Source organism: Lactuca saligna, chromosome 4, assembly GCF_052625555.1.
Source record: "Lactuca saligna cultivar CGN05327 chromosome 4, ASM5262555v1, whole genome shotgun sequence".
Taxonomy (NCBI): Eukaryota; Viridiplantae; Streptophyta; class Magnoliopsida; order Asterales; family Asteraceae; genus Lactuca; species Lactuca saligna.
Window position 1 is genome coordinate 240,061,007 of NC_136420.1, and position 21,121 is coordinate 240,082,127.

A 21,121-nucleotide genomic window follows, 5' to 3' on the forward strand; every position below is an offset into this window, starting at 1 on the left:
TTAATTCTTGATTAATATTAATTAAACAATATTATTTCTCCTTTAATAAATTATTCTCATAATATATTAATAAATCATATTTAATCCTTTCTCTCCATAATTCATCCTATCAAGTTGCTTTAGTGAAGGCAACCCAAAAGGACCATGCACCATCGGGTCAAGTACATACCAAAATAGTTATGGACTTAGACACTAATCCAACAGTTTTATCCCAACATATTTGTAGATATAAAACACATATACAATTTAAATCATTTAAAACATGTATAAATCATTCGTCCAACATAGACAACAAGTATTCAGATAATATGCAAACATAACACATAATTTATGTAAAATACTTCATATCTATGTGTAAGATGAAAGTAATTATGCAATCACTTGAAAGGTGGTGACTCAGTACTCGAATCAACGCTTCGATACTTTCAAAACAATTTTCTTCGATAAAACCTAGTATTAATACTACTAGGGTTTAGTCTAACGATAACCGCGAGAATTTAATTATCTGACTATTATTATTATTATATAAGCGTTAAATAACACTCAATATAACTCATAATAATAGCCCAAATAATTATTTTAAGGACCTAATAACATTCCTATAATTATTTGAAAGCTATATTAAAAACTGTATAAGCGTAGCACACTTACAATGAATTTTATCGAAAACCAGAACTTAATTGGAGCAGCGTTTCGAAACCGAAAGACTCTTTTTCTCGGGACTCCGGGAGCCTCGGGGCTTCCCTCGCTAGGGGTTTTATCTAGGGATTAGGGATGGTTGGGGAGTTAGAGAGAGAAAGTATTTTAGAGAGAGATGGAGAAATCGTGTGAAAATGAAGGCTGCCCTTGCAGGTATTTATAGGTGCGAAGCCTTGGATTTACGCTGGGCGTACCGAGGGTACGCTAGGCGTACTCCTCGGGTATGGATGCCAGCCGAAGCCAGCTGTGTCGCACTCATCTCGGAAGGATTAGATCGAAGTTACGTGGGGCGTAACTTCTTCGTACGCGGGGCGTAATAGCGAGGGTGACGCGTCAAGATTCGAAGCGAAGCCTTGGTCAGCAAGCAACGGCTCAGATTTAGCCACGTCATCTCAGTTCACAAATTTTCCATCTCGACTTCTAAAAATCATAACTTTCGCATACGAGCTCCATTTTTGACTTTCTTTATATCCACGCGAAGGTCGGAACGTACTCTACAACTTTCGTTTAGACTCTGTCGGCTAATTTTGAATTGATTTTAAATTTTATATTATTAACAGGCCAGGATAGGATTGGTCCGTTAAATCCTCATAACTTCTTCATACGACGTCCGTTTTCTACCATCTTTTTCTCTTTACGCTACTCTTAACGAGATCTTCAATTCTAGTTCAGGTCGTGTAGGGTAAAAACCGTTCAATCGGATATTCGAATTTCGGGCTGTACACTTCTAATCCGAAACTTCGAAAAATCATAACTTCTTCATACGAAGTCAGATTTGGGCGTTCTTTTTATCGATGTTCTTAATTTAACATATTCTACGACTTTTGTTTAGATCTCTATGGCTAAATCTCACTCTATCATAAATTCACTATTTACGCTTCCCGGTGCCGAGCCGGTTCCGCCACGAAACTTCGACGGGTCATAACTTCTTCGTTATAACTCGGATTTCGGCGTTCTTTATATGTACGGAAACCTTGAGACATATTCTAAAACTTGGTTAAGACTAATTATTCTAAATAATCTTTTGTCGAAAAGTCGTTTTCGACACTTATTGTCTCTAAATTGACTAACCCAGATTTATGGGCGTTACAATTATCTCCCCCTTAGGATGATTACGTCCCGGAATCATCAACGAAACACGGAAGTATAATGACTCCATACATTATCTCTTCATCCTAGGTAATAATTATAACTTCTATATTCCTTCAAGTCTATCTCTTAGACTTATTGACTGTAAGCAGTACTTAATCGTGCACCTACTCTCTACCTCAAGATAGACTCCAAATTATGATCTATCATCATGTGTTGCACGTTTAGACTCAGGTCTCTTAGAGTTAAATTCTAAAACAGACTATGCCTTCCTTCATGTTCTAATGTGATATAATCACACTTTAACATGTAGCATTTCTAGCTACCATCTTCTTTAGCATCGAGCGTGATACTTCTATTGGTCGCTTTGATTTCAATTGTTTGGTTAAAGTCGGATGCTACATTAAACTTGGTTTTTTGAACCACGTAACCTACTCATCGTTGTCGGACTCAATGTGATATGACCACTATGGTCGGGATAACAACAATCTTTTTAGTCATTACCGAAACAATGGTAACGACATACTTGAATATAACAAAATAAATTACTCGCTTCTTGGTAACCTTGTGACTTTCCCTGATCCAAGTGTGAGTCTTGTGCTTCCGGTAGTATAGGCCTCTACTAGCATTCACACCTACTCATACTCGTCCTAAGTATAATCTCACAGTTTTCCAAGTTACCATATAAGAAAATCACATAACAGTTTAACACACCAGATAACAAAATGAAGGTTTTATATTATTCCTTGAAACTATTACATAAGTGTTCAAGTTCATCCTAGACTATGCCTCTAATAGGCTACACCACGTGGTACTATCTACATGACTACTTCATAACTTCATCTTTGGTCATCCGTCCTTACTCTTGATTCCTTGCATTACCAACTGCTTTGTCAAGGGTGCTCGTTAGATTTAGAGGTCCATTCGCTCCTGCTGCTTCACTTTTCTTCGGACAGTCCCTAGATAAATGTCCTTCTTTGTTACATCCATAGCACACCTTACTCTTAGACGTGCACTTGCTGGCGTAATGCCCTATTCTTCCACATTTGTAGCATGTCACCTTCTCATCGTATCCCTCATAGTGCTTTAGCAGTACATTTGGCGTTGTCGCTCTCATCGGACAATCTTGCTTGAAGTGTCCCTCTCCACTACACTTAAGGCAAACTTCCTCCTTGGTTAAGCATTTATGGGCATTATGACCAATCTTCCCGCATTTGAAGCAGGCCACTTCCTTAGGGTATCTCCTGTTACACCATTTTTCTTCACCTCTTCCTCCTATAGACTGTGAAAATAAGGTTTTACTGTTGGACCTTGAAGATCCATCAAATTTCCTCTTCTTGCCAACATCAACCTTTTTGGTGATCCTATCGTTGATCTTTTCTTCGACTGACTTAGCAACCCAGATGGTTGCCTCAAGAGCGGGTGCCTGGCATACTGGCACAGTAAGTTCGTTCTTACTTTGTTGAATTAAGCACCTTGTTTCTCTCATCTGTTGATCCAACATCATCCGCACCATTGCCTGTACTCCTTCCATCGTGATTGGCTCGGGTGCAACTGCTACTTCTGGTGTACGCTCAATCACTTGTGGCTTAGGCTGCGGGTTACTATCTCCGAATCCGCTTTGAGTGTTCATCATGTCGATCTATATATCGAATTTAGATGTCTGGTGTAGAGTGACGAGAATTTAGATAGAGAAGATTTTTATTTACGATCGACGTGTAATTCTCCTTATCTCTCCGAAAAATTACATGCCAGTTCTAATACTGTAATTAAACGTTTAGAAATCTGAACACATAAAGTTTCCAGGTCCGATCGGCAACAGACCATAGATCCGTTCATATAATGCATATCATAAAACATTTAGCACATAAAAGCATGTTAGGCATTTTCCTTAAATAAGCTAGTGCTTGTGTCTATTTAGGTTTACTACCTAAAATATATTAGACACATTCCTCACGATCATCGCTTAGCATTCTAAGTTTAAGCCTAGAAATCCTACAAATTCCTAGTTCGCTTAAACTAATGCTCTGATACCAACTGTGACATCCCCATTTTCACGGCCAGAAAAGACCGATTTTGTTTATGCTTTATAAAAATCAGAGTACTTCTTTTCATAAAAATGTTGCGGAATTTTTTCCCAGAAAAACACGATAAATATGTTATCAAAACATTTTCGAAGAAACATATTTTATTTATGTTAAAACGTTTGTGATGTCATCGTCAATACAAAAACATAAGCATATATGGAACTTACATTTATTTACACTAGTGATCTACATCTCTTTAATATCTCAGTGTAATGTGACTTCATATCAACACCTGTGATGTAAATAAACTGAGTGGGTCAGGTTGGGAAACCTGGTGAGTACATAGGGTTTTCAACCCACAATAGTATAACTATTATGTTTAAACAATCAAACAATCAACCCAATTACCCATCCTCGTTATCTTCTTTTAGTCTTACCTAAAGATATTATCTCAAGGGTCATCTCCTATATCATATTTATTTGTCATCTCCTTACATCGTATTTCCTTATATGATTGTTCCTACGAACTTTACGTAAGGATCATCACCTACATTGCATAGACAATACTAATTCGGGGATTACTCCCTCAATATGTGTCTAGCAAGAGTTAGGATATCATCGCATGATTACGCAGCCACAACATTGCCTGGACTTGTAAATCATGATAAGGCTTAGTCTATCATCGCATGAATATGTAGACACAACATCGCCTAGAATCATAATTCATAATAAGGGAGTTAGAGTATCATCGCATGAATACGTAGTTACAACATCGCCTGAACTCGTAATTCATCACCTACAGGTTATGAGCCTGCTGCTGTTTCCACGGGTTTGTCTATAATAGTCCGTGGTCGCCATCTATAAACTGGTAGATGACTACATCTCCAAATTTTTGGACAAGGTTGTAGTATCCTACATCACCGATTCATAATCACCTATCTATCCTCACCTAATCATCATCACCTTCCTATCGTCACCTATCTCTCATTATTTTGTTTCATCACACACCAACTATTTCATCTACCCATGTTTTATCCGAACATATTTGTAGATATAACATAAATATACAGTTTAAATCATTTAAAACATGTATAAATCATTCGTCCAACATAGACAACAAGTATTCAGATAATATGCACACATAGCACGTAATTTATGTAAAATACTTCAAATCTATGTGTAAGATGAAAGTAACTATGCACTCACTTGAAAGGTGGTGGCTCAGTACTCGAATGAACGCTTCGATACTTCCAAAACAATTTCCTTCGATAAAACCTAGTATCAATACCACTAGGGTTTAGTCTTACGATAACCAGACAATTTAATTGTCTGGCTATTATTATTATTATATAAGCGTTAAATAACACTCAATATAGCTCATAATAATAGCCCAAATAATTATTTTAAGGACCTAATAACATTCCTATAATTATTTGAAAGCACACTTAAAATGAATTTTATTGAAAATCAGAACATAATTGGAGCAGCATTTCGAAACCGAAAGGCTCTTTTTTTCGGGACTCCGTGAGCCTCGGGGCTTCCCTCGGGAGCTAGGGGTTTTATCTAGGGCTTAGGCATGGTTGGGGAGCTAGAGAGAGAAAGTATTTTCAAGAGAGAAGGGGAAATGATGTGAAAATGAAGGCTGCCCTTGCCGCTATTTATAGGCGCGATGCCTTGGACTTACGTTGGGCGTACCGAGGGTACGCTGGGCGTACTCCTCGGGTATGGATGCCAGCTGAAGCCAGCTGTCTCGCACTCATCTCGGAAGGATCAGAGGGACGTAACTTCTTCGTACGCGGGGCATAATAGTTAGGGTGGCGCGTCAAGATCCGAAGCGAAGCCTTGGTCAGCAAGCAACGGCTGAGATTTAGCGATGTCATCTCAGTTCACAATTTTTCCTTCTCGACTTCCAAAAATCATAACTTTTGCATACCAACTCCGTTTTCGACGTTCCTTATATCCACGCGAAGGTGGGAACGCACTCTACAACTTTTGTTTAGACTCTGTTGGCTAATTTTGACTCGATTTTAAATTTTATATTATTAACTGGCCGGGATAGGATTGGTCCGTTAAATCCTGATAACTTCTTCATACGACGTCCTTTTTCTCCCATATTTTTTCTCGTTACGCTACTCTTAACGAGATCTTCGATTCTCGTTCAGGTTGTGTCAGCTAAAAACAGCTCGATCTAATATTCGAATTTCGGGTTGTACACTACTAATCCGAAACTTCGAAAAATCATAACTTCTTCATACGAAGTCAGATTTGGGCGTTCTTTTTATCGATGTTCTTATTTTAACATATTCTACGAATTTTTTTTAGATCGCTAAGGCTAAATCTCGCTCTATCTTAAATTCACTATTTACGCTTCCCGGTGCCGAGCCGGTTCCGTCGCGAAACTTCGACGGGTCATAACTTCTTCGTTATAACTTGGATTTCAGCGTTCTTTATATGTACGGAAACCTTGAGACATATTCTAAAACTTGGTTAAGATTATTTATTTTAAATAATCTTTTGTCGAAAAGTGGTTTTCGACACTTATTGTCTCTAAATTGACTAGTCGGGATTTACGGGCGTTACAGCCGGCCCATTAATGGTTATGAGATGATTTATATTGGAATATGTAATTGTTTTCTATTTGATCTATATGTGGACTTATGTGTATACCATGGGAGGAGCCCATGGCATTTGGCAAGACCATGGGAGGAGCCCATGGCTCAGGGATATAAGACCATGGGGGTAGCCCATGGCATTCCAATGAAGACCATAGAGGTAGTGCATGGAAAACTTATATGCATGTATGTGTGCATGGTATTATGTGATTTTCTATTTGTGTGTTTTGGGAAACTCACTAAGCGTGTGCTTATAGTTTTGGTGGATGTTTCAGGTACTTCTGGTTCTAAGGGCAAGGGCCCAGGTTGATAGTGCGACATGCATTCTCCAATATTTCATCATCTAGTTTTTGATACTCTGGTCTTTTGAAACACTGTGGTTGTGTAATGGGATTATTTTGGAAAAAATTGTGATTGATTTTTATATGTATAAAAGTTAAAAAAAATTTGTAAAATTCGGGTTGTTACACAGTTGCTACCTCGGGGCATGCTCAATCACAGGCCACTGTTTAGCATTAGCAATTCCATTAGCGATTCCAAATCCGCTTCGAGATCTCACCAAGTTGATCTATACCCCAAATCAGACGTTCAGTGTGCAATAACGAGAATTAAGATAGGGAAAGCTTTATTTATGATTAACGTGTAAATATCCTTAGCATTTCACAAAGTCACATGTCATTTCTAATACCGTAATTAAACTTTTATAAATTTGAACACGTAAATTTTTCAGATGCGGTCGGAAATAGACCATAGATCCGATCAAATAATGGCATCAAAAATCATTTAGCACATCAAAGCATTTAAGGCATCATTCCTAAAATAAGCTAGTGCTCGTGTCTATTTAGGTGTACTACCTAAAATATATTAGACACACCCCTCATGATCATCGGTTAGCATTCTAAGTTTAATTCTAGAAATCCTACAAATTCCTAGTTCTATGTTTAAACTAATGCTCTGATACCAACTGTGACATCCCCAAATTCACGGTCATTTTATAAAATTTTATTTATGCATATTTGAAAATTAGAGTATTCATTTTAAAGAATAATATTGCTGAATTTGTTGCCAGCAAAAATGATAAATATATTTCAAATAAACTGAGTGGTTCAGGTTGGGAAACCTGGTGAGTACATAAGGTTTTCAACCCACAATAATAAATTTATTATGTTTCATCATCAAACAATTATCCGAATTACCCATCCCCATTATCTTCTTTATTCTTAAGGGTCTACCCTAAGAATAATCTATTTTTCATTTATTTATTCCTACGGATTGCCCTAAGGAATAGGCATGAAGTCCATCACTGCCAGTGACACAATTACCATTATTATCTATTAGGCACAACTGCCAATATTATCATTTAGGCGCAGCTGCCAGAATTATGTTGTTCTCTATTAGGCACAACTACCGATATTATCCTTTAGGCGCAACGACTAGCATGTTTAGAGTACATTGTAGTCAAAAACATCTATAGGTTATTGTGCCACTGCCAATGTTCATGTACATCATCTTTCATCCGTCATCATTCATCTATCTATCTTTACCCAATATTTTTATAGGTATAAAATACATATATAATTCACATCAAATAAAACATGTATATTCGGTTCATCCAACATAGATACCAAGAACACAGTTAATATGCACACATAACATGTAATTTATATTAAGTACTTAATATTTATGTGCAAGATGAAAGTAACTATGCACTCACTTGTTAAAGTGATGATTCCAAACTCGGATAGCGATTCGCTTCTAACAATTATGTTTTCCTTCGACGAAACCTAGCATCATTACCGCTAGATTTGACTCTAATATTTATTGTGACTATTTACAAGCTATATTGTCCTATATGTGTTAAAGAATTGTTTTTAACCACTCTGTACAGACAGGGGCCAGACATGAAACACCAGAGGGCATGACCATTTTGGCATTATAGCACTTCTGAAATCCAACAACCCTAGGCGACCCTTCAAACCAGATTCCCCGTACCGCGAGTAGTTAAAAGATATTATAATAACATTTTGTATATTATGGTTTATAATATATATTGTTTATAAGTTCATAATAACGATATTAAACTTAAACATAAGCTATACTTAAAGTAGGGTAATCATAACTCACTTAACAGGAGGTTTGGCTAGGAACCTGGCTGTGCGGGGGCAAAACTTCTGAACCGAAAAACTCTTCTTCTCAAAGCCTTCTGATGCTCCAGGAATCGCTTCTTATCACTTGGGAAGTACTAAGTCTTGGGATAGGTTTATAAAGAAGTTAGAGAGAGAGAGAGAGAGAGAGAGAGAAGGGTTAAGGTGTGAGGAAAATAGGGTGCCCTCGCATAGTATTTATAGGTGGCTGATCCTCAGTACGCATGGCATTCTTCGGGGGGACGATGTGCATTCCTTGTACGCTGTATGTACAAGGGGGGCACCCGTCAGCATCCGAAGCGAAGACCTTGGGGAGCAAGCAAAGGTTGAGATTCGACCACGTCACCCTCTTCGCATCAGCACCCTCCCGACTTCTAAATTCTGCGACTTTCGCATACGAGCTCCGTTTTTGACGTTCATTTTATATCCACGCGTAGGTAGCGGTGTACTCTACAACTTTCATTTAGACTCCGTTGGCTAATTTTGAATTTATTTTTAAACTTATATTTTAACATCCCTGGATAGGTAAAGTCCGGTAAAAATTAATAAATTTGTCAACCGATGTCCGTCTTCATCTGTCTTTTTATCGTCAAGCCCTTATTAACGAGATCTTCGGTTCTCATTTAGACCGTGCTGGCTAAAAATCGATCGATCAAAATTTTGAATTTCGGCTGTGTACTACTCTGTGAAATCTTAGAAAAACCATAACTTTGTCATACGAAGACAGATTTTGACGTTCTTTTTATGCACACTCTCGATTTAACGTATACTATGACTTTCATTTAGATTGCTAAGGATAAATAATATTTTATCACAAACTCACTTTTCACGATTCTCGATTTCGTGCCGGTTTTGACATAAAATATCAACGATTCATAACTTCTTCGTTATAACTCGGATTTCGACGTTCTTTATATTTACAAAACCCTTGTGACATATACTAAAACTTGGTTAAGATTATTTGGTCTACATAATCTTCTATCATAAATTCATTTTTGACGTTTATTGTTTCTAAATTTACTAGCTCAAATCTACGGATGTTACATTTTGTACATGTGGGATTAGGCTTAACTGATTTGTCCTAACGGCTCGATGAACTGAGCAAGGGGGATTGGGCTTAGTTGATTTGTCTCGTCGAATTTATGCTTGTTTTTTATTTTTTCTTTGACTTGCATGTGTGTTTGTGGTTTAATTTTAATGATACTTGTATGTTAGTGGTAGAGCATGTACGAGATTATGTTATGTATGTGTCAAATTCACTGAGCTTTGTACTTACCCCTTTCTCTATAAATCTAAGATTTTAGGATTGAAAAGTATCGATGAAAGCAACGCGTGACATGACACACTGGCTTGGCTCTACGAACGTGTATATAATAGTTCTTATTTGTATTTCCAGAAGATTTTAGGTTTTATATTGATATTTGGTTAAAGATTTAAATGATCATTGTTTTTGGTTTTTTCTGAAAATTAAAAGATGGTGAAGTAGTGGCTTTGATTTTGTGAAATATTGTTTTTAAAAGTCAATTTTCTTTAATTTTCGGTACCTTACAACGATGCATCACTCCTTGGAGAAGATATTTTGTTCTTTGAACCTAAAGCATCATCCCATGATCCTTTATCCACCTTAACCTCAAGTCCTTCTAGCTTTCACACTTTTAAAGATCACCCCATCTCTCAAGTAATTGGTGATATTTCCTAGTGTTAGAACACGAGGACATGTCAAAAGTAATTTTTTTCAATTTTTAAATTTTTTCTCGCTGATTGAACCCAAGAAAGTTGGTGATGTGATTAAAGGCATAATGTTTAGACCCTATTTCCCTATCCAAAAGAGAAGACGATTTTTGGAACTTATTCGGTCTTTTGAAACCAAAAGGATGAAGATGGTATTTTCATTATATATAAATAAGTCAAGACTAGTGGCATAGGCGTTTACTCGACTCGAAGGGTTGGATTATGATAAAAAAAATCACAATAGCTTGAATTGAAGTAGTTAGACTTTTTCTTACTTATGCCTCTTATAAGAACTTTAATGTGCTTCAGATGGATGTAAATACTACTTCTCTCCATGTAGATCACAAGCAAGAAGTTTTTCTCAAGCAACCCCGAAGTTTCGAAAGAGAAGGTTTCCTTGATCACATTTATAAGCTGGATATGGTTGTCTATGGGTTGAAATAAGCTCCCATGGCATGCCTTGCTCATCCATCATCATCTCTACCTTATCTCCAACATGACATACCATTTTTGTTTGATGACATTTTTTGAAATGGTATACCAATGAAGATGCACAATCCATACTCCAGCCGACTAATCTCTGATAAAATTTTATTATGTATATATGACGATTTGAGGGTAATCTTATCAAGATTTAGATTGTAGCTTATTTAACCATCAATTTCCCTGGAAGCATTCCACCAAATGTGACTACATCTCTGTAAGTATCTCATCAATGAGATCATCCGATGAGACTATATTGAGTCGCTAATATACAACTTAATTAATGACATAAACCTTAAATCATAATCCGTACAACTTAATTCCATAAACCTTAATCCCTAACCCATACGACTTATTTCAGGCCATAACCCTTAAACCCTAACCCATATGACTTAATGCCATAACAACTAAACCCTAACCTATATGACTTAATGTCAATACCCTTAAACCCTAGCACGTATAAGTTAATTCCATAACCATTAAACCTTATCCCATACGACTTAATGTTGTAACCCATACTACTTAATTAATGTCACAACCCTAAAACCGCAACCCATACGAATTAATTCCATAACTATTAAACCCTAATCCATATGACATAGTTCCATTACCCTTAAACCCTAACCCATATGACTTAATTCCATGCTTAACCCTTAAACACTTACCCCTTCGACTTAAAGGCATTATCGTTAACCCTAACCTATACGATTTAATGCCATAACCTTTAAACCCTAACCCATATGACTTAATGTTATTACCCATAAACCCTAACCCATACGAACTAATTAATATCATAACCCTTAAACCCTAACCAATATGACTTAATGCCATTACCCTAAAACCCTAACCAGTATTAATTAATGCCATAACCTTTAAACATTAACCCCTTTGACTTAACGCCATAACCCTTACAAATTATAAAAAATATAATTATAAAATTATTAAAAACTAATTTAGTACGAAATGTTTTTTTTTTTTTTTTAAATTTAAAACTGCTTAAACTATCGTACTTTATATAAATTATTTGGTGTTTATAAAATTTTAATACTAAAAATGAGTTTACCATAATTACTTTAAAATAAATAGATCAATTACACCAATTATGTTTTCATAGAGTTTGGATTTGTTTGAATTATGTGTTTTGAAAAACTTATCCTTACTAATCAAATATGAGGCATTATATATAAGGGCAATTATGTCATTCATAATCTACATCTTCTAGGCGCCATAATATTTCCGATGTTATCTTCTCGACTCAGTTCTTTAGGCGATTTCAAACATCTATAATCATCCCCAACTTTACAAAGTATGAACCTCAACAAAACCCTAATTCATTGTTATAGAATCGTTATGATACTCGATGGAGAACAAGAATATGGAAGTGAGTACTTATTTGAACATACGAACAAGAAATCAAGGAAAAACTAATATGCCATTGGGAACAATTGAGAATATAGTTATCGCATTAGGAAAGTTTCAGCATTCGACGTTTTCAAGAGCAAGGCTGTGTAAGTTTCATGTATAATCCCTCAATTAAACGTGTATATTTAATTTGTGTTTATAGTTAGGGATCAATCTTGTGTATCCATGAAATTTGCAAAATCTTGAAAAAGGCAAGAAAAATAAAATAGATATACAAATAGATGGGGACCGATGGATTACATTTTCGTCGATGGTCTGTTGAGAAAGAGGAAGTCCTCAACAATTGCAAAGAGTTGAAAAACCAAAACATTATGTTCACGGATGGAATGGTGCTATGCTTTATGCTTAATATTAAATAGGTTGTTTCATGTTTTGCAATGATTTAAATTAAAATTTTGTGTTTAATGTTTTTTAGGTGAAGTTATTTTTCTTAGAAGAATGTGAGGATGGAAAGTAATGCTTGAAGATGCATCTGCATGGGGACAATTGGATGTATGGGAATGATGATCATGGGAGAAGGCATCTGAAGGAAGCAGGAAGCTTTATACGTGTTGAAAGATGCCTACCGCAAAACAAAAAGAACTTGGATTTCTTAGAGAAACATGTTCCATGGTTCATCTCCACTTGAATAGGAAGGGAGGAAATAGGTAGACTTCCATGGCTTCTATAGGACTTGTGCAACGAATAAAATATGCATAGTTTATCAAAGAGCTTTTGAGTCTAGAAACATTTCAATTGTGAATTTTGTTTGTGGGAAGCTTGTTTCATTATGTTTGTTAGAGAATTTGGTATCAGTTGTGAGTAGTTAGCTGATGCTTCTTTCATATTATGACTATTAATGACGTGTACACTCTTTTTTTTTATAATATATGAATGTGTGGTAAATTACATGATAAGCAGTTACTTGATATTGTTACTTTATTAGTAGTGACTTGATGCTTGTTTCAATATGAAAATTAATGATATATAATTTAAATCGTACCCTCTACTAATATAAATAGTAACTTGATGTTGTTATCATTGTGAAATCGCACACTCCAATCAAATTTGGCAAATATGTTGTTATATGAAGATTTATGTTATAATGCATCATTATAATTATGACAAATATGTTGTATATGCAAAATACAAATGAAAGTATGTTACCTTTTAATTTCAAATACGAATAAGATTATGAAGATTTAGAATAATGTTAAGTTGTTTAATTACAAATAAGAATAAGATCATGTGGCATATTTATATTATGTTTATTATTATAGATAAATATATTTTAATTATAATCATATTTGGTAACTGACCCAATTTTTCTTTAATATCATAATTAATATTTTATATCAAAGTTATGTTCTTATTTATAAAATAAACAAACCATAATTAAGGTATGAAAGACTAGCTATATGCCACTACCACTCAATGCACAATTGCACATGACCCATGACCCATGAACCCTAACCCATTGTCACTTGTCATCCATGGGTCTTTACTATAATCCACTACCATCCAATGCACATGACCCATGACCTATAGAACATTCATTATTCATAAAATGACACTATAATCCACTACCACCCAATGCACATAACCCATGACCCATGAGTCTCCATTGTCCTTCATATGGCACTATATTCCAGTACCACCCAATGCACATGACCCACGACCCATGCACCCTAAATTATTGTCACCTGTCATCCATCGGTCTTCACTACAAGCCATTACCACCCAATACACATGACCCATGACCCATGGGTCATCCATTGGTCTTCGCATGACACTATAAGCCACTACCATCCAATGTACATAACGCATGATGCATGGACTCTAACCCTTTTTCACCTATCATCCATGGTTCTTCATTTTGAGCCACTACAACCGAATATATATGACCCATCATCCATGATTCCATGGGTCATCCATTGGTCATAACATGATACTATAAACCACTACCTCCTAACGCACATGACCTATAACCCATGGGTCATCCATTGGTCTTCGCATGACACTGTAAGCAAATATCACCCAATGAACATGGCCCATGATGATACAATTCTAGAAGGTAATGTGTCTAAATCTAATTGTGATGAGTTGCGACTAAGTCCAATCGGTCCCAATGACTCGCAGTCCCTAGTTTTAGGATGCCAATACGAACTCCGGAAGAGTATTCGGTGCAAACAACCATTGGAAATGAACAGGTTTTAGACTTTTGTACACTTAACTCTGACCTAGACTACTTGTTGGGTTCAATGGCACGTCGGGTTTGCATGATAACTCATGTGGGCTAAGGGTCGGAGTTTCTACCTTCTAGTTATGAATTCGTCTCTGATATTTAGGTTTTAATAAGTCTTCAAAGGCAGTTCCTCTTAGTGGGTAGTTCTTTCCTTTTGTAACCGTTACTTGGGTGTAGCTATATATAGTCATTTAGCTTGCATTTGTAACCAGTTAGTCATTCCATAATTCAAAAAAAAAAACTAACATTTGTTCATCGAGTTGTTGCTACACACAAACTTTATCAATTGAAGGTGGCTTTCCTGATTTTTATAGAATTCAAACCAATAGGTATTGGTTTATTTTCCACTGATGATCAATCTATAAGTCTAGATTGGCTATACATCTACCATTTACTTATTGTTTCTGTTGCTATGTCACAAAAAAAAGAAGCAAAGCAAACATCTTACACATACATCATAAGTGGTATCAGAGCATCGGTTCAGATGGATTGGGAAGACCCTACTTTTCTATGCAACCTCCACGAAGCCCTAAGAAACATTGCTAAAGATCCAAACCAAAGGCACCCTAAGTAAGAATTGCACCATATGGAAGACACCAAGATCACAGAACTACCTGAGTTCACAGGCCGAACAAATCTAGAGAGATACATAAAGTGGGAAAGGAAAATTCAAAGAATGTTCAACTTTAAGGAGTTAGATGATGAGAAGTCATGCAAATATGCCATCCTAATGTTGAGTGGGGGAACTTTATTTTTTTTGAACGGTTAAAGGCCAACATAACCCGTCAAGCAGAGGAGAAGATATATTCATGGGAGTCCTTGAAGCGCAAACCGCAGAAGAGATATGTTCCAGCCAACTATAGGATGATCACATATAAAAGAACCGCTAAATTAAGGCTAGGAAATATGAACATAGGAGAATACATCGACAATTTTGAGAAACTATTGTTGTTGGGTGATATCGATGAGATAGAAGAATAGTAGTTGGCACAATTCCTAAGTAGGCTAAATTACAACATCTCCAACACGATAAAGCTTCACCCCGAATATGACTTTCAAATGTTATGTGGCCTTTGTTTGAAGATAGAAGCCCAAACAAAAACAAGGTTTGGAGGGAACTCTAGCCCGGAATCTGCCACGCCCAAGCATTGGGTTATCTAACCAATTGGCATGAAGCGATCACAACGACTGCTACCACTATTGTGAGTGGTTCCACAATGACCATAAAGGTCACCAATGTGAATAGGGAAACCAACTTTTCCAAGGTGCATTGTTTCAAATGTCAAAGGTTTGGGCATTATCAGAATGCTTGTCCAAACAGGAGGGTGGTGAAATTAAGAGAGGTTGTTAAGATTTGTTATGAGTTATTTGAGGAAGAAGAAAGGGTGGGGAATACATTTGTAACTTAAGAAGTGTGCAAATTCGAAGGGGAAGAAGAAAAGTATCAGGCACCAAGTTATGACACGACTTTATTGATGGGTTTTGAGCATTCTAACACTCCCTAAGTGTACATGCAACCCTAATAACCTTGGATCTATGTTTGTCTAATTATCATGCAAAGTTGAATTCAAGGCTATATTCCTAACTAGCATACATGGGGAACAATTTTAACTTGAATGATAGATAGAATAACTTACCTTGTTGTTTCTTATGTTCCTTGAAACCTTATGAGCCTAGCACCCCAAGTGTGATGCCTCAAATGCTTCACACAACACCAAATGCTCTTAGGAAGACTTTTGAGAGAATGCACACTTCTTGAATCGGCCTAGCCCTCTTGTTTCCTTAGTGTAGCCGATTTTGGTGGAGACTATGATTCTTATATAGTGTTGACACATCTAGGGTTACACCATGTAAACCCTAATGTGTCATGACTCTTCATTTCCATGACCCATGGGTTTGTAACTCCCATGGAGCATCCTATGGGTGGAACCCAACTTGATAATCCATGGAGCCTCTTAGCCCACTATACAAGATATGGATGATTTACATAATCAACCCATATATTTAATTAGTTCTCTTTTGATCACTTAATTAATTCTAAATTAATTATTGATCAAACTAATCAAATAATATTATTAATATATTAGAACTTATAATATATTAATAATCTCCAAGTGTTATTTCTCTCATTTAGTCTATCCAATTGCATGGTGCCATGCAACCCATATGGACCATGCCGGGTCGGGTCAAGTACATACCATAAATAGTTATGGACTTAGACACCTTATCCAACAGTCTCCCACTTGGATAAGTCTAATAACTATTACTGCAAGTATGACTTCAGGAACCGATCGGCAATCGTAGCTCTTTTCAAGGTTTCTCAGAACTGAGAAGATGATGGTACGCCATTTAAGATAAGTGATCATATAATCCTCTGTTCTAGATATCAGTCGGACAAATACATGGAACAATGTCTTACTTATTGACCAACAGTTTGTTTCCCGATTTCCGATTTGTTTGACAAAGAACTTAATTGAACACATCAAGTTAGTTCTGACCGGGCCCGGTACATGGGTCAAAACAAAATCATCGAGGGGCCCAGATATCAGCTTCTAATCCAAGAAGGAACATATAAACTTCGACTCATATGTTTGTTCTACCACTCATTGAATTACACACAAGAGCACGATTTATAACATCGAGTTACCAATGAGTTTTCGTACAATCAATGCATAACCAACTTGTAAGTAACAAATCATATCTCTAGGTTTGAAGACTTATATGATATTACCGTCTCACGATCACTCGAGATAAAGTTCCATGAAGTGATTCCAGTGAGCGTGGGTTGAGTCCAATGCTCAGAACTTATGAGCACTCATGATTGTTGTAGCCTTGTCCAAGACCTCTACAACCAAACATGATAGTCTTGATTCATACCTACTTCCGACATATGACCGACTGTGGAGGTTTGAATAATATGTTATACCAAACATACATTATTCTGGAAGTCAAAACATGAAAAACAAATATAGTAAACGATCGACAAGAGATAGCAACACTTTACTCATAAATAAAACACTTTTTATTCATCATCAAATGTCAATTACACTTTACAAATTTCGAGGTTATCTAACTACTAAATCTAATATCATCCTTCAGCCCTATGCTCCGAGCATGCTGAAGATGCTTAACTCGAGTCAGTCCCTTCGTGAGGGGATCTGCCGAATTCTCATCTGATGATACCCTCTTTGCCACGAGGAGTCCTTCTTCGATCCGATGTCTGATGAAATAGTATTTTCTGTCGATGTGTCTGGATCTCCCGTGATCCCTTGCTTCCTTGGCTAAGGCAACAGCACTTTCACTATCACAGAAAATTTCCATTGGCTCTTTAATAGCTGGTACAACTCCAAGGTCTCCAATGAAGTTCTTTAGCCATATCGCCTCCTTTGCCACCTCGCTCGCTGCAATATACTCTGATTCGCAAATTGAATCAGCCACTGTCTCTTGCTTGGAACTCTTCCAAGAAATTGCTCCTCCATTTAGGGTAAAGACCCAGCCCGACTGAGAGTGGAAATTATCCCTATCAGTCTGGAAGCTAGCATCACTATACCTTGCAACTCTCAAGTCATCACTCCCACTGAGGGTAAGGACCCAGTCCTTAGTCCTTCGTAGGTACTTGAGAATATTCTTTACCGCAGTCTAGTGTGCCTTGCCAGGGTTCCCCTGAAACCTGCTAACCATGCTCAGGGCAAAAGCTACATCAGGTAGAGTACACGTCATAGCATACATGATTGATCCTACAGCCGAAGCATAAGGTATTCGACTCATTTTTGCTATCTCAGCCTCAGTGCTAGGGCTTTGTGTCTTACTCAATTTGGCGTTACTCTGGACGGGCAACTCTCCTTTCTTGGAGTCCTGCATGCTGAATCTCTTCAGCACCTTATCCAAGTTGGTATTCTGACTAAGTCCAATTAGTCTTTTATTCCGATCTCTCAAGATCCGTATCCCTAAAATATAGGCTGGTTCACCAAGGTCCTTCATAGAGAAACACTTCCCAAGACAGGACTTTACTTCCTGCAGGGTTGGAATGTCGTTTCCTATGAGTAGTATGTCATCCACATACAGTACATAAAAGCTAACTATACTCCCACTAGCCTTGACATACACACAAGATTCATCTTCACTCCTAGTAAAACCAAATTCCTTGACCTTTTCATTAAAGCAAAGATTCCATCTGCGAGGTGCTTGATTTAATCCATAGATGGATTTCTCAAGCTTACACACTCTATTAGGGTACTTGCTGCTGACAAAACCTTCTGGCTGACTCATGTAAACATCTTCAGCCAATTTTCCATTAAGGAAAGTGGTTTTGACATCCATTTGCCAAATTGCATAGTCATGAAATGCGGCTATGGCTAACATAACCCTAATAGACTTAATCTTGGCTACCGGAGAAAAGGTCTCATCATAATCCACTCCAGGAATTTGTGAGAACCCCTTTGCAACCAGTCTAGCCTTATAAGTGTGTACATTACCATCCGTGTCGGTCTTCTTCTTGAAGATCCATTTGCACCCCACCGTCTTACGACTTGGTACATTTTCAACCAAGTTCCAAACTTGATTGTCATACATGGATTGTATCTCGCTATCCATAGCCTCTTTCCATTTAGCAGACTCGGGGCCTGCCATGGCTTCCTCGTAGCTGTTAGGGTCATCTTGACTTACTAGTGTCCCATCACTAATAAGTGTCTCACCTTCTGCAGTAATATGGAATCCATAGTAATGCTCAGGTGCACTCCTAACTCTCGTGGAATGCCTCAGAGGTACAGATTTGTCAATTGGCTCAACAGGAGTTTCCTCCTCAAGTTGAGGGCTAGAGGTTGAAGTTCCTTCACCACTTGACTCTTGAATTTCATCAAGATCAATTTGCCTCCCACTGTCTCCTTGGCTTATAAACTCTCTTTCTCGAAAGACTCCTTTTCTTGCTACAAAGACCACATTGTCACTAGGTCTGTAGAAGAGGTAACCAAAGGATTGATGTGGGTAGCCGATGAAAATACACCTTTCGCTTCGAGGTTCGAGCTTATCATGAGTCTCGCGTCTCATGAAAGCCTCGCAATCCCAAATCTTGATGTGGTCTAGTTTAGGTACTTTACCAATCCACATCTCGTGAGGAGTTTTGGCAACTTTCTTTGTAGGGACTAGATTAAGAATACGGGCGGCAGTCTCTAAGGCATACTCCAAAATGAGATTGGTAGCGTAGCTCGACTCATCATGGAACGAACCATATCTAACAAGGTTCGATTACGCCTCTCAGCTACACCATTCAATTGTGGTGTCCTGGGAGGTGTAAATTGTGAGACAATCCCACATTCCCTAAGATAGTCGAGGAACTCTGAACTAAGATACTCACCTCCTCGATCGGATCGAAGCATCTTAATGTTCCTGCCCAATTTATTCTCGACTTCCTGTTTAAATTCCTTAAACCTCTCGAAAGTCTCTGACTTATGTTTTATTAAGTAGACATATCCATATCTACTGTAATCATCAGTAAAAGTCAAATAATAACGATTAGCATCCCTTGTGGCATGTTTGAATGGTCCACACACATTCGTGTGTACAAGGTCCAACAAACCTTCACCCCTTTCACACGAGCCTGTGAAGGGTGACTTTGTCATTTTTCCAAGTAAGCATGATTCGCAACTATCATCTGACTTCAGGTCAAACGACTCCAAGACTCCATCCTTTTGGAGTTGGCCTATGCGTTTCTTGCTTATATGTCCAAGACGACAATGCCATAATGATGCTTTATCCAAGTTATTATTATTAGTAGAATCAATACACAAAACATTATTTCCTAAGTTATCTACAACAGACATAGCTTCATACACACCATCACAGGGTAATGCTTTAAAATAAAGAACATTATTAAAGAAAGCATCAATAGAACCAACTTCATTATTAAACGAAAAGGTAAACCCTTGTTTGTACAAAGCATGAAAGGAAATAATATTTCTTGCCATTCCTGGCGAGTAACAACATTTATTCAAATCTAAACTAAACCCACTACTTAGCGATAAAGTATAAACTCCAATCTTGGTGACAGGTGAAGCTTTCCTATTCCCCATGATCAAGTTTATTCTTCCTTGCTCCACATCCTCACTTCTTCTTAGTCCCTGCAAGTCATAACAAATATGAATACCACAACCGGTATCAAGGACCCAAGATTTATAATGGGGTGAGTTATTAGAAATGATAGTGTAAATACCTGCATGGTTGGGTTTGACTTTCCCATCCTTCACATCCTGCTGGTACTTTGGGCAGTTCTGCTTCCAATGAGCCTTTTCATGGCAATAGAAGCATTCAGCCTCTTTTGGTTCAGAAGAAGGAGTAATGAAACCTTTCTTGGTTCCACTTGAAGAAGAGCCATCAAGGGCCGAGCCTTGGTACGCTTCGAAGATCTCTTTCTTTTCCTCCCTCGACTTTTCCCGATTGCCAAAACCGGAGTTGAGTTTGGAGTAGGAGTGATAGCAACCGACTTCCCTTTAAGACCTGATTCTGCGGTCTTGAGAAGTCCCTGAAGTTTGCTGAGGGTGACCTCTTCCTTATTCATGTGATATGTCATGCGGAATTGATCATAGCACGATGGCAAGGAGTGCAAAATAATATCTATTGCAAGCTCCTCAGGGAAGTTCACATTAAGCTTCAGCAATCGATCCATATACCTTTGCATTCTCTGCATGTGGCTCG